The following is a 6,269-nucleotide window of genomic DNA, read 5'->3' as shown; positions in this document are numbered from 1 at the left end:
ATGCTTCTGCTTTGGGTTTAAAGGAGGATGCAGAGGAGCACTTGGAGAAGAGCAAAGGACAGCCTCCGGCAGGGAATGGGGAGCAGAACGAGCCCCTAGCCCCTGAACGGAGAGAAAGGAGCTGGTGAGTAGCACAGGGCTCCAGCAGGAGAGTTCCCAAGCCTTCAGATCAGTGGTGGGACAGAGGAGTAAATCCGACACATATTTTCCATCCTCAGCTATCCACATTGCCCCTAACCTGATCCCAATTAGATACACAGAGGCAGCTGCCAAGGAACTTTTATGACTCATTGGAAAGGGAGCCTGCACAAGAACCGCGCGTTCGGATCCAGCTGCCTCCTCTCTGGTGCTGTTTAGGCAGGACATTTGTGCTTGCTTAGCTCACCTAGGAAAGGGCCAGCGGGCCCCTGGACACAGGGGGAACTGCTTGTCAGCCGAGGAACACGCCGTGGATTCCTTTCCAAAGGGAGAGACAGCGTGGAGCTGGCAGCAAGAGCTCGGGCTTGCTTTTGGAGACGTGGGCAGCAGCCCTGTGCTCGGGCTCTCGCTTTCATGGGCTGGGCTGTGAGCAGAGCAAATCCCCACTGAGCACAGCACTGCTGTGGGTCCCATACTAATCGGGAGCGGGAATTTGTGGGGCTGGGCAGCTGCCCTTTTGCTTGCAGGGACAAAATGCCTGCTTCTGGCAGAGGCATCAGCACAGGGGAGATGTCGGGCACAGCATCAGGTGCAGCCTAAAGCACGGTGTTGCTCTGCAGGTGACATGGTCAGACCTCGTTTGGGGAGGACACAGGAAATCCCAGGTTAAATGGGTCCTGAAACCCACCTGCAGCTCTTACAGCAGCCAAATGCACTGCTCTGGGAGCAGGTGGAGTGGATGTGCCTGTTGATATTAAGTCTCGTCCTGGTCTCCAATAATGACAGACCAACCTAAGCCCGAAAGAGTGAGGTTGGAAATCCCTTCCCTAATGCTTGCTGCTATTATAATAACTGCATTTATCCATGCTTTTGCCAAAATTCTCAAATTGCCTGGCTGTTCCTAGTTGTTTTAGGTACCAGTTCTTTTGGGAACAGGGTGCTTGGGAATTCAGTTGAAATTGGGGAAAACACTAAAATATGATGAATGTTTGGTGTTAGGAGTCCAGTGGCTGCCAGGATAAGATTTGTTAGCAAAGTGCATCATTTCTGATCCCAGTCTGGTACCAGAAACCATGAGGTTTATCTTGAAAGTTGTGATTTTAAAATAAAATCAACTGCCCTCCAGAAGTGTGAGGGCAGAGCAGGCCTTTGGTGCCACTTCAGTGCTCAAAATGCAGTTTTATAAAACCGGCCTGGAGACGCCCCAGTCTCAGAGGTGCACAACCTGGGCAGGGATGATTTTCAGGGCAATCCCTGTGACTTTTAACAATTTTGTTTTTAGTATGAAACAGGCCACGTTTACCCTTGATTTTGTGAAAATTTTCACGAAGTAAAGTTGTGATTTTATAGCTGATCTCTAAAATTCGGTATCTAATGCATCCTTCACTTGGCTTTACAACTTCCTGAAGTCCTGCTATTCCTTCCTGCTCGTATTTCCCTAGCCTTTCAAATAAGCGCTTTCAAATGAAAGCTGAGACTGGTAAATTCACATGGTTCTGGGGAATGGGTCCTTGAGAAAAGAATCTGCTCCCCCAAGACCCTTGATAATAAATGTCTTCACGTCCCAGGAGCCTAGGCAGGATCCTGCTACCATCAGCATCCTCTGCACCTTCAGGGCAGGGTCCTGGGCTCCCAGCCCGAGCTGCGGGGTGCTCAGTGAGCGCGGTCCAGAGCATTCCCACTACCCCGCACCTACCCCTGGGTTGGGATTACCCCGTTTCCCTGCCTCTGGCACTGTCCCCTCACCCTGTCCTTGGGACGGGACACCCCGAGCACCAAAGCCCGCCCGCCAGCCCCGCAGCCAGCATCACTAGATGGTGCTAACGCTTGCCTTTTCCCCAGCTCCTGGAGCACCTCGCCGGGCAGCGGGCACCCAGCGGCTGGGGCACCCCGGGGAGCGATGCTCTGGGGTCCTCCTGAGCCCCCGGGGGTGCTGGGGGTGCCGGGGCACCTCTCTGCCAAGCCAGGTGAATTCCCAGCGGAGTCACGGCTGGGAATTGTGGCAGTTCCCTGCTCTCCGCTTGGCTGTGGGTTTACCAGGCAAAGGGCTTGGGCTTGGCACGTGGCAGGATGAGTCCCTGCGGTGTTAATAATGGGAACCTGCCCTCCGTGCTGCTGCTCTCTTTGAGGGTGCAAAGCCTGTGACAAGGCGCAGGGATCGCATTCCCTTGCTGTATTGCATTCCCTCGCTGCACCGACTCGAATCCTACCCAGGCAGGGGTTGGTGGAACCCACGGGAGTTGCCACAAGGTAGGGGCAGGCGGCTGCAATCCCCATTCAGTCCTCCTCGTGCCGGTGACAAGCCAGGACCACACACCCCTGTGCCCCCCCCCCCAGTGCCGGGGTACAGTTTTTCCACGTCCTATCCCCCCATCGCTGGTGGAGCTGGACAGTCAGACGGGGTTTTGTGGGATGGGGACTTTCTGGTGCAAGGGCTGCTGGCTTTTGGGAACCCTGCTCCAAATGCCTCGCTGATGAGGCACAGCCTGAGCTACAAGTGGCTGATTTTACTCCTTCTGACTGCAGAAACGGCCCTGGGGAGGTGCTGGAGCACAAGGAGGAAGAGCTCACCCACACAGCTGACTCAATGCTGATAAGCAGCCCCAGCCAGACGCTAAACAAATGTGTCTGGGAATGTCTTGTGCTGCTCACCAGGTGCTCAGCATCTCGTGGGGCTGAGCTCGGCGACTGAGCTGCCCCGCATCCCTTGGAAGAGACCAGTGCCTGGAAAACGGGGCTGGCTTACCTGGCGGGTGCTGAGTGGAGATGAATTCCCAGCCAGTGAGGACACAATTGGCAGTGTCCTTCCCGCAGCATCGGCCGAGGCCGTGGGCATTCCCAGGAAGGGGGTCAGCACCAGCTCAAGGGTGCTGCAGCCCCAGGTGCAGAAAGCAGCTGGGATGTTCGGGCAGGGGCAGGAAATCCTCCATGGGGAGAGAGCTCGGGAGCAGCCCGTACCCGGCCTGGTATCCAAAGGGTTTCCAGCTTCTGTAGGGATGGAGAGATTGTAGCAGAAAAATGTATCTAAATATAATTCTTCTTGTGGAGTTGAACAAGAGGGGCATCAATACCATGGATATTTCGGGTCTCCAGAGAGCCCTGCTTGGAAGGAAAGAGGCGGCAAAGCGCCCGTGGCGGAACCGAAGCCCGGCTTCAATTTGCTGAATTCTCTGCTTTTCCTTCCCACTTGCTCCCACCCTCCTCTGCAAGCGAACCCTCCAGAGCACCGTCGACTCAGCCATGGGAATGACTTATGAGCCTGAAGATCCGTGTGAGAGCTCACAAGGGAGCCCAGAGCTCCGTCCTTTTTGTGAGAAACCCCGGCTTTCCGGGTCATGGCTCCATCAGATCCTCGCACCACGCATGGTGCAAACACTGCCGTCACCACCCGGCTTGTCCTTGCTGTGAAGAAAAATGGAGCCAGAAACACAGAAGAGAGACCACATAGAGAGACCAGGGCAAACCCAGGCTCAGACTGGCTCTCTTTTGTGCAGCTATTGGATCCCATTTGGGATGAGAAACACTCCTGCAGCGCTCACCCTGCGGGGAACCAGGGGCACCACCTGCCTTACTGCTGAAGGTTACCTCTAGCTAGGTGAGCAGCTCCGGCTGTTCGATCAGGCACATGGGAGTAATTAACATCCCGATTCTAGGATCTGATCGTATCAGGTTAAGCAAATAAGCCCCTGACATTTTTAATCAAACGAGCCTCTCTTCCCACCGTGTTCAAAGGCAGAGGGGAGGCTGGGAGGAGGAGGAGGACCCAGCGGCTGCTTTCCCCGTGCCAGGGACGACGTCCACCGTCAGGCCACGTGCCAGGGCTCCTCTCCCTGGTCTCCTCTGCCTCCTGTGGGGCTCGCATGGCCGTGAGTCATTGCAGCCATCCCAGCACCACATCCTCCAGACAAAACCCACGCCGGAGCAGGAGAGGCTCGGGGCATTCTCTGAAGAAATTGCTTTCTCATGACTAAATGTCAGCATTGAGAATAAATGAACGAAGACCACAAATTTGCTTAAAGATCGTCAGTGGCTCCCCAGCCCGGAGGAAAGTCTGGTGCCGATGTCACGTCGTGGAGCAGATGCAGGGAAAGTGGTTGCTTGTGCAGGGCGGGTCTGCTCCAACGCGCCTCCTCTCCCTGGGTTTCCCGAGGCAAGCGATCAACCTTGGGAACTCCCACGGGTGGCCTCCAAAAGGACAGCTCCTTGGCTTTATTATTGCAAAGAATACTTTATTAATTGCTTTTTTATTACAAATGATAGTTTTAGCAATTGTTAGCAGCCTGGTGGCAGCCGGGAGAGGAGTGGCTGGGATTGCACCGGGATGCAGCCCAGGGGTGAAGTTCCAAAGGGGCTCTCACTTTCCACCGGTCCCTTCTCCTTGGGTCTGAGGAAGGTTGGAAAAGTGCCGGGAGCACCGAGGTGCGGAGTCCTTGTGGGCATGGCTGGCTGCCAGCCACCCTTGTCGTTTTGTTAATGGAGGAGCTAACAAAATGATTGCAGGTAACGCTAACGCGGCAGAGCCCTGTCACCGTCCGAAAGGTTTCAGCTGCGTCATTATTATATTTATTTCTGCGGCATCTTATTTGCCCTTGGGTGTAACAGGATCGGGCTGGTGTTGGTTGCCTTTTCAGCTCTTTAGTGAAAAGTTGGATTTATTTATTTATTTTTGATGAAAAGGCATCAAGCCCAGTTTTTAATGACCTGATGTAAAGTAAGGGAACGAGAGCACGGTCTTGGTGCTGGAGGTCCGGCACTCCGATGTCGAGCTGTTAACGCCCTCTGTAGATGCACGGGGTGCTGGGTTTGGCCCCGGGGTGTCCTGCTCTGAGACAGGGCCAAACCTGTACAATGGGCCCAGACCTGCAAATTCCATGGTTAGTCGAGAAATGGCTTTAGCAGAGGAACTGTCCCGTGATGTAAACCCTGCAAATGCAAATAACCAGGTTCCACTGGAGAACGCCATCAGCGTTACTTCACGTCCTGCAGCTCCCCTGGCTAGCTGGGACTTCCTGTGCCATTTTTCCCAGCTTCTCAGCGCAAAAACCTCTTGCAGAAAGCATTTCCTTTTTCCTGGTCCTGTGTGGTGTTGGGGAGGGAAATGCTGGGAATTGGGATGCCTGGTGTGGGGAGAAGTTTGCCCATGGTCCTGGCAGGCTGCTCCTGCAGCCGGGGCTGTCCGTGCCCTGTTTTCCTGGACATTGCTAATTCCAGACACCTATTCTGCAGAGGTGTAGGTATATATTGCTCTTCCCAGTGACTGACATCCAGATAATTCACCTGCTCCGACCAGCAGGGACCCTGAGAGCTGAGAAGCACATCATTTTCTGCCCCGAGGCTGTGAGATGAAAGATGTACCAGTGTTAATTGTAAATGAAAATCCTCCGCTTGAACTTTCCGGCTGTGAAAGGGGAAGGGGAGATGTAAAGAACCTCTCCGAACTTCCCTGTCCTTTGGTAATTTTACAAAACACTTTAATGTTAGAAATTAAAAGAAACAAATAGTTTTTATGACCATCTAGCCCCCTTTTTTTTTCCTCCCTCCACTCTTGATAACAAGGACCCGAGTGACAGACTGTGCCGTTTCCTCACTGATGCTGATTGCAGCCCTTCCCGGGGAAGACCTTGCCAGCTGATTTCTGGATAAATGGCAGGAAAAAAAGATATTTTCTGCTTGGGCAAAACAGGGCTTCCACTGAAGAGCAGAAAATAAAGGAGCAGAAAGGGCAGAGAGCGCTTACCACGGGGCTGTGCTGGGAGGGGAAGGAGAGGCTCTGCGTACGGAGGCAGAAGGGATTACTCCCTGCTGGGGTTAGCCAGGGTGCCGGGATGAGCTAAATACCCAGACTCTCACCCAGGGCAGGGGCGATCCGTGGGGCTGGACACATTGCCGGGGGATTTGGGATGGTCCCAGAGAGGTGCCCGTGGGACACAAGCTGCAGGGTGCCCCAGCACGGGGCCCCACGGACACCCAGAGCCGCCTGACCTCATGCTCCGTGCCATGGAGCTGGGGAGAAGAGAGAAGGAGCCCGAGCAAGGCGAGCGAATGCAAATGTGTTTCCACTTAGCTGGTCCGCCGAGGCCAAATGATGTAACTCCTGCGAAGCCCTGCAATATGTTGGCAGGAGGAGCCTA

This window comes from Cygnus atratus, chromosome 19 (genome assembly GCF_013377495.2).
Source record: "Cygnus atratus isolate AKBS03 ecotype Queensland, Australia chromosome 19, CAtr_DNAZoo_HiC_assembly, whole genome shotgun sequence".
Lineage (NCBI taxonomy): Eukaryota > Metazoa > Chordata > Aves > Anseriformes > Anatidae > Cygnus > Cygnus atratus.
This window is presented reverse-complemented; position numbering follows the sequence as displayed.